A 9,599-nucleotide genomic window follows, 5' to 3' on the forward strand; every position below is an offset into this window, starting at 1 on the left:
AGAAAATCTAAGAAATTCTAGTATAACCCTAGACCCACTCCAATTTGCATACCGCCCAAACAGATCCACAGATGATGCAATCTCTATTGCACTCCACACTGCCCTTTCCCACCTGGACAAAAGGAACACTTATGTGAGAATGCTATTAATTGACTACAGCTCAGCGTTCAACACCATAGTACCCTCAAAGCTCATCACTAAGCTAAGGATCCTGGGACTAAATACCTCCCTCTTCAACTGGATCCTGGACTTCCTGACGGGCCGCCCCCAGGTGGTGAGGGTAGGTAGCAACATATCTGCCACACTGATCCTCAACACTGGAGTTCCCCAGGGGTGTGTGCTCAGCCTCCTGTACTCCCTGTTCACCCACGACTGCATGGCCAGGCACGACTCCAACACTATCATTAAGTTTGCAGACGACACAACAGTGGCAGGCCTGATCACCGACAACGACGAGACAGCCTGTGGGGAGGAGGTCAGAGACCTGGTGCCAGAATAACAACCTATCCCTCAACGTAACCAAGACTAAGGAGATGATTGTGGACTACAGGAAAAGGAGGACTGAGCATGCCCCCATTCTCATCGACGGGGCTGTAGTGGAGCAGGTTGAGAGCTTCAAGTTCCTTGCTGTCTACATCAACAACAAACTAGAATGGTCCAAACACACCAAGACAGTCGTGAAGAGGGCATGATAAAGCCTATTCCCCCTCAGGAAACTAAACAGATTTGGCATGGGTCCTGAGATCCTCAAACGGTTCTCCAGCTGCAACATCGAGAGCATCCTGACTGGTTGCATCACTGCCTGGTACGGCAATTGCTCGGCCTCCAACCGCAAGGCACTACAGAGGGTAGTGCGTACGGCCCAGTACATCACTGGGGCTAAGCTGCCTGCCATCCAGGACCTCCACACCAGGCGGTGTCAGAGGAAGGCCCTAAAAATTGTCAAAAGACCCCAGCCACGCCAGTCATAGACTGTTCTCTCTACTACTGCATGGCAAGCGGTGCCAGAGTGCCAAGTCTAGGACAAAAAGGCTTCTCAACAGTTTTTACCCCCAAGCCATAAGACTCCTGAACAAGTAATCAAATGGCTACCCGGACTATTTGCATTGTGTGCCCAGCACCCCCAACCCCTCTTTTACGCTGATGCTACTCTCTGTTTATCATATATGCATAGTCACTTTAACTATACATTCATGTACATACTACCCCAATTGGGCCGACCAACCAGTGCTCTCGCACATTGGCTAACCGGGCTATCTGCATTGTGTCCCGCCACCCACCACCCGCCAACCCCTCTTTTACGCTACTGCTACTCTCTGTTCATCATATATGCATAGTCACTTTAACCATATCTACATGTACATACTACCTCAATCAGCCTGACTAACCGGTGTCTGTATGTAGCTTCGCTACTTTATAGCCTCGCTACTGTATATAGCCTGTCTTTTCACTGTTGTTTTATTTCTTTACTTACCTATTGTTCACCTAATACATTTTTTGCACTATTGGTTAGAGCCTGTAAGTAAGCATTTCACTGAAATGTCTACACCTGTTGTATTCGGTGCACGTGACAAATAAACTTGTGTTTGAGCAGACTTTTTTAATGAAGCTGGAAACACAATTACATGTGCAATGCCAAAAACTCAAACTTGACCATTTATCTAATGTCCTTAGTTTTGTTTACCTTATATGCACAACAAGGTTAGAAGGGCATGGGAGACCCACAAGGATATGTTACGGCTGTCTGAAGAGAGAGTGGACCAAAACGCAGCGGAGTTAGTGTTCGCCATATTTAATACTTGAACGGAACACTATACAATTACAAAAAACAAGAAACTGACAGCCAAACAGTCCTGTCAGGTGAAACACACTAACAGAAACAATTACCCACCAAACCCCAATGGAAAAACATGAACTTATGTGTGACTCCCAATCAACAACAACGAACTTCAGCTGTGCCTGATTTGGGAGCCACACACGGCCCAAAACAAAGAAATACAAACACATAGAAACAGAACATAGAACGCCCACCCAATGTAACACCCTGGCCTAACCAAAATAAAGAACAAAAAACCCCTCTCTATGGCCAGGGCGTTACAGTACCCCCCCCCCCAAGGTGCGGACTCCGGCCGCAAAACCTGACACTGAAGGGGAGGGTCTGGGTGGGCCTTCTTACGGCGGCGGCTCAGGTGCAGGACGTGGCCTCTGCCCCACCCTTGGCGTTGCCCTCTTAGGTGGCGCACCTGGCCGCGCCGAAGGTCTGGTGGGCGACCCTGGCTTCGCCCGGCTGGCGGGCGACCCTTGTTGCGCCCGGCTGGCGGACAACCCTGGCTGCGCCCGGCTGGTGGGTGGCGATGGCTGCGCCCGGCTGGCGGGTGTCCCTGGCTGCGCCCGGCTGGCGGGCGGCGATGGCTGATCCGGGCAGACGGGCCACTCTGGCTGATCCGGGCAGACGGGCCGCTCTGGCAGCTCCGGGCAGACGGGCCGCTCTGGCAGCTCCGGGCAGACGGGTGGCCAGGGGGGGGCAGTGCCCCTGTGACAACAATTTCGGACCCCCTTGTGGCCCCCCTAAATGTGGAGTATGAAATAATTTTTACATAACTCATTTTTGCTATTGTTCTTTTTTTACATCCGTTATTATACAGTGGCAACGATGATGATTATGAACATGGTCTTTTACCTGCTAATGCCTGCAATGCAGTGAAGAAAACGATATGACAACAATAACGTCTAATGTAACTGGCCCCTCTAACAGTACAATTGGCCCCAGCTTGGCCCCCCCAGTTGAAATGGTCTAGAACCGCCACTGGCAGAAGCACCAGCAGTAGTGCCACAAACGTCTGCTGTTTGGATGCTGTTTGACGAGAGAGCAACTGGGGATGCGGCACGAAGGAATCCCTCAGCAGATGCCATAATGGAGGTCCGATCCCATTTGGAAGAGCAGATCCTCTGTGCTGGTGGAGGAACAAGGCCTCTGTCTACCCACGGCTTACTAAAGTCATGACAGGGAGACTCTGCATAGTGGCCACATCCGTTCCCTCTGAGGGGGTCTTCTCGAAAACAGGACAAATAATTACTGAGAGAAGAAACCACATCAGCCCCTCGAAAGTGAGGCAGCTTGCATTTCTAAATGCAAATCTCTCATAAAAGCAAAATATGGTCAGCATTGCTGTGTGCTGCTGGTTATAACATGGCAATAAAGAAGAGAGAGAAAAGAGGGACCAGTTTAATGTTTTGGGATGCTGCAGTTTTGCAAATTGTTATTTGTTTTTCTTTGATATGGTGCAATATTCTATTATGCTGTTCAGAATGAATTCGTTTTGAATGGTTAGATTTATATGCACTTTGTTTATATACATTAAAAAGTTATACTTTAAATGCAAATGTTTAATAGCATTCTTTTTCATAACAAACCAATGCATTTTTAAATACATTGTGGTTAAGGTAGAGTATGATTTCATTCAATAATTTAATTAGAATTGTTTTAACATCAATCATAGTCAAACTATCGCAAACGGTTTGACTTGAAAAAATACAAAACCAATTTTTTTTAAAGAGCCGTTTGGGAGCCAAAAGAGCCGGCTTTTTTGGTGAGCTGAGCCAAACGAGTCACTGAAAAGAGCCGGAATGCCCATCACTACAATGAAGTCAGTTTCATTTGATCACGTGATTTTTCAAACCATGTGTTGAGAAATTCGAGATCCCACAAATGTTGTCATGGTTCTGGTGCTTTCTTTGATTCCAAGCTGCTTTCAAACACCGACCTCTACTGGATACCATACTTACAAATATAGTTAGGATTTTTTACAGGTACTGTATTTTCATCTGACCGGTAGTTTATCAGGTAGAATAGGGAATTATGAAACATTTAGGGAAGTGAAGGTATGGGGTCGAATGCTGGTGGTGGCACACTATTTTGATAAAAAAAAAAAAATTGAAACCACACTTTCTGCACATTTTTGTTCAAATAATTATTTTAATTTAGTGTAGTATACGCTTCTGTCTTTGTCACGAACCTCTTCGTCAGAAGATATGTTGAAGTCGCTGTCGGGAAAAAGTGGACCAATATGCAGCGGATTGCGTGCTCATCATCTTTTATTATAACTGTGAACACGAGGAAAAACAATAAACCAAACTCACGACAGGAACAGTGTCGCAGGCTAAACAAAAGCAGTGCTAACATACAACAACCCACAAAAACCAGGTGACAAACACACTCCTAATATATGACTCCCAATCAGGAACAACGATAACCAGCTGTCCCTGATCGGGAGCCACACAGACCAACATAGAAACAGAAATACTAGACAAACACATACCCAGTACTTCTGCCACGTCCTGACCACAATACTAAACAACTTCTCCCTCTGCTGGTCAGGACGTGACAGTCTTACTAACCAGGTTTCCATTCAACCTTTTTTTGCAAGTAAAGTACATGTAATGTCTTGATGGAAACAGAAAATGTTTCAGTAAACTTTTCAAATGTCGACAAAACAAAGTAGGCTAAACATGGTAGGATATTTTTGTGTTGGTAAGATTAATTATTAAAGAAATGTTGGTGGAAACGCTTTTGTGAGCAGATACTCATATAATAATCATATCAAAGTAAATTTGGCATCATGAGTGTGTGATCTTCCCAATACAACTCGTCAGGCAATCATGCAGTTTATTAGGCTACAGATGAAATAAATGATGATGAACTTTACAGGGTGGTGAAAGTGCAAGGTGATGAGCTTGATGCTCATTTCCAATACATTTTGAGGGTTTTATTCTGGTGACATGATAATCAATCAATCAATCAATCAAATGTATTTATAAAGCCCTTTTTTTTACATCAGCCGATGTCACAAAGTGCTGTACAGAAACCCAGCCTAAAACCCCAAACCGCAAGCAATGCAGATGTAGAAGCACGGTGGCTAGGAAAAACTCCCTTGAAAGGCCGGAACCTAGGTAGAAACCTAGAGAGGAACCAGGCTCTGAGGGGTGGCCAGTCCTCTTATGGCTGTGCTGGGTGGAGATTATAACAGTACATGGCCAAGATGTTGAAACGTTCATAGATGACCAGCAGGGTCAGATAATAATAATCACAGTGGTTGTAGAGGATGCAACAGGTCAGCACCTCAGGAGTAAATGTCAGTTGGCTTTTCATAGCTGATCATTCAGAGTTGGAGAGAGCAGGTGTGGTAGAGAGAGAGTCGAAAACAGCAGGTCCAGGACAAGGTAGCACGTCCGGTGAACAGGTCAGGGTTTCATAGCCGCTGGCAGAACAGCTGAAACTGGAGCAGCAGCACGACCAGGTGGACTGGGGACAGCAAGGAGTCATCAGGCCAGATAGTCTTGAGGCATGGTCCTAGGCTCAGGTCCTCCGAGAGAAAGAGAGAAAGAGAGAGATAAAAAGAGAGAGAGATAGAGAGAGAAAAGGAGAGAGAGAATTAGAGGGAGCATATTTAAATTCACACAGGACACCGGATAAAACAGGAGGATTTCAAAAGACCATTTTCTTGCCATGCCGTTAATTAATACTTCTAATTTCCTTAATTTTGTGGCTAGAGTAAAATACGTTCTGTGGCACAAACTACTGGTCAACATGAGCTACCAAAATTATTTGGAAGTGTACCAGGCCCTCCAGTCCCAAGATCGAAGGGGGGAGGGGGGAGAATTTCAGCAGGCAAGAAAATGGCCTTGCCGAAATCCCCCCCCCCCCCCCTTCTAATTTCCTTAATTTTGTCACTAGAGTCAAATACTTTTTGTGGCGAACATCAGATTCAAATACTTTCTATAGAACAAACTTCACATCAGGATAGAAAACCGAAATTAATAATGAATGTATGTGTGCTATATTAAGCATAGAGGAGGGAGTAAAATGTAGGCAAGCAATAAACATTTCAGAACAGCTACTAGTCGAATAAGACATGGGAGAGATGATGAATTTTGGCAAAGAGATTTATTTATAGACTAATACACTTGAAACAAATAGCCAAACTGAAAACTGCAGACATTACTAGTGCCTCCCCCACAATCAAACCGCCATAAAAAATGTAATGAAACACTGCCTAACGTGATCATTGGCAGCTGCCTTGAAGGACACAAATAAAAAATGCTTTCTGCTACTAAGATCAGTGAAATGTAGGCTAAACTGACAACAGAGTGAAGAGCAGAACTCTCAACTGCCAAGCAAGTCGCAGCAATGAAGAATTGAGTGTGTGCGCGTTCTTGCAAAGGGGGGTAGAAATCTGGCAGGGGGGAGATTTTTGGCATCACACCAGCACAATTTGATGACAGCGCCAAAGTCTTTAGAAAGCCTAAATTTTCTCATTACTAATATTTACTATTGCACCCATCTGTCACACGAATTTACCTTAGCTTTTTCAAAAGCTTTATTGCTGGCAGTTATGATGTTCAAAGTAGTCCAACATACTGAATAAACCAACAGTCCACTTCAATCAGAATAGCATTCTCAGTCTCGGTTACAGAAATATGTTTTTCTTTTGATGACTGTGATATGTTGTTGTTTTCTACTGTAGTTTAATTCACTGGCTGCAAGTTGTTCTGGATAAGAGTGTTTGCTGAATGCTAAAAGGTACATGTAAATGTAATAACAAACACTTGCAAAGCAGGCTTGGTATTATTTTAATGAGCTCCGCCCCCAAACAAGTAAACATTTGGTCGGTCCAGACCAGACCAAATCTGTACGAATCATAGATGTCTAGGCTATGTTCTTTTTTTGGTATTTGGTATTTTATTAGGATCTCCATTAGCTGTTGCAAAAGCAGCAGCTACTCTTCCTGGGGTCCACACAAAACATGAAACATGACATAATACAGAACATTAATAGACAAGAACAGCTCAAGGACAGAACTACATCAACATTTTTGTAAGGCACACGTAGCCTACATATCAATGCATACACACAAACTATCTAGGTCAAATAGGGGAGAGGTGTTGTGCCGTGAGGTGTTGATTTATCTGTTTTTTGAAACCAGGTTTGCTGTTTATTTGAGCAATATGAGATGGAATGGAGTTCCATGCAATAACGGCTCTACATAATACTGTACGCTTTCTTGAATTTGTTCTAGATTTGGGGACTGTGAAAAGACCCCTGGTGGCATGTCTGTTGGGGCAAGTGTGTGTGTTAGAGCTGTGTGTAAGTTGACTATGCAAACAATTTGGGATTTTCAACACATTAATGTTTCTTATAAAGGGAAGAAGTGATGCAGTCAGTCTCTCCTCAATTCTTAGCCAAGAGAGACTAGCATGCATAGTATTTATATCAGCCCTCTGATTATAATGAAGTGCAAGCCGTGCTGTTCTGTTCTGGGCCAGCTGTAGTTTAAAACCTCTTGGGGCTAGGGGGCAGTATTGAGAATTTTGAAAAAAATATGTGGCCATTTTTAACTGCCTCCTACACCAACTCAGAAGCTAGGATATGCATATTATTAACAGATTTGGATAGAAAACACGCAGAATTTTCTAAAACTGTTTGAATGGTGTCTGTAAGTATAACAGAACTCATATGGCAGTCAAAACCCTGAGACAAATTCTAACAGGAAGTGGATATCTGATGTGTTGAATTACTTTTAAGCCTATGCCATTGAAACACACAGGGACGTATTAATCATTGAGCACTTCCTACGCCATCCACTAGATGTCAACAGTCTTTACAAAGTGGTTTGAGTCTTCTACTGTGAAAACTGACCGAACGAGAGGCCTGGTAAGTTGGTCATAAGCGGATGGCCTATACTACTCTGGCGCGCGAGTGCATGTTTGGGTACTCTCGTTCCAATACGTTTTAAAAGAGAATGCAATCGTCCGCCTTGAATATTATTGAAGTTCTGATTGAAAAAGGCCCTAATAATTTATGCTATATAACGTTTGACATGTTTGAACGAACGTAAATATTATTTTTTCCCTCTTTGGTGAAGACAAGTCCGGCGGGCGACGTTCATGTTTTTGAGTAGCCTACAGGACGCGCTAACAACACGGAGCTTTTTTGATGAAGATTGTCAAAGGTTAGTGCATAATTTTAGCTGGTTTTCTGCTTTTGGTGACGCCTGTCTTTGCATTGACAAAACATTACACACAGCTATTTTCAATGTACTGTCCTAACATAATCTAACTTTATGCTTTCGCCGTAAAGCCTTTTTGAAATCGGACAACGTGGTTAGATTAAGGAGATGTTTATCTTTCAAAGGGTGTAAGATAGTTGTATGTTTGAGAAATTTGAATTATGACATTTAATTGTTTTCAAATTTAGCGCCCTTGATATTTCACCTGCTGTTGATAGGGTGTACCTAGCCCATAGAAGTTAACTAGGTTTTTTGTTTTTTTTCAGTTTATCTAGGTCTTTCTTTGCAGCACTGGACCACACGACTAGACAATAATCAAGACTAGGCAAAACTAGAGCTTGCAGAACTGGAGTGTGGTGTCAAAAAAGCTGTGCATCTCTTTATTAGGGACAGGCCTCTCCCCATCTTTACAACCATTACATCTATATGTTTTGACCATGACAGTTTACAATCTAAGGTAACGCCAAGTAATTTAGTCTCCTCAACTTGTTCAACAGCCACACCATTCATTACCAGATCCTGCTGAGGTCTAGAACTTAGGGAATGATTTGTACCAAATACAATGCTCTAAGTTTTAGAGATGTTCAGGACCAGTTTATTACTGGCCACCCATTCCAAAACAGACTGACACTCTTTGTTAAGGGTTTCAGTGACTTCATTAGATGAGGTTGCTGATGCGTATATGGTTGAATCATCAGCATACATGGACACATATGCTTTGTTTAATGCCAGTGGCAGGTCACTGGTAAAAATAGAAAACAGTAGAGGGCCTAGAGAGCTGCCATGCGGTACACCACACTTTACATGTTTTACATTAGTGAAGCTTCCATTAAAGGAAAATCCTTTGAGTTCTATTAGATAGATAGCTCTGAATCCACAATATGGCAGAGGTTGAAAAGCCATAGCATATAAGTTTTTTCAACAACAGGTTATGGTCAATAATATCAAAGGCTGCACTGAAATCTAACAGTACAGCTCCCACAATCTTCTTCTTATCAATTTCGTTCAACCAATCCTCAGTCATTTGTGTCAGTGTTGACATGTTGAGTGCCCTTCTCTATAAGCATGCTGAAAGTCTGTTATAATTTGTTTACAGAGAAATAGTGTTGTATTTGGTCAAACACAATTTCTTCCCACAGTTTGCTAAGAGCTGGCAGCAAGCTTATAGGTCTACTGTTAGGCCACTTTACCACTCTTGGGTAGCGGAATTACTTTGGCTTTCCTCCAGCCCTGAGGACAAAGGCTTTCCTCTAGTCTCAGATTAAATATATGATAGGAGTGGCTATCTGTCACGTCCTGACCAGCAGATGGAGCTGTTGTAGTAGTTTGGGGGTCAGGACGTGGCAGTCTTGTGTGTGTGTTTGAATGTTCTGTGTGTCTTGTGACTCCTGATCAGGAACAGCTGGGGATCGTTGTTCCTGATTGGGAGTCATATATGTAGGAGTATGTTTGTCACTGGGGTTTGTGGGTGGTTGTTTTTGCACTGCGTTTATAGCCTGCAGAACTGTCACTGTTGTCACCTTTTGTGTTATT

Source organism: Salmo salar, chromosome 10, assembly GCF_965601325.2.
Source record: "Salmo salar chromosome 10, fSalSal1, whole genome shotgun sequence".
Taxonomy (NCBI): domain Eukaryota; kingdom Metazoa; phylum Chordata; class Actinopteri; order Salmoniformes; family Salmonidae; genus Salmo; species Salmo salar.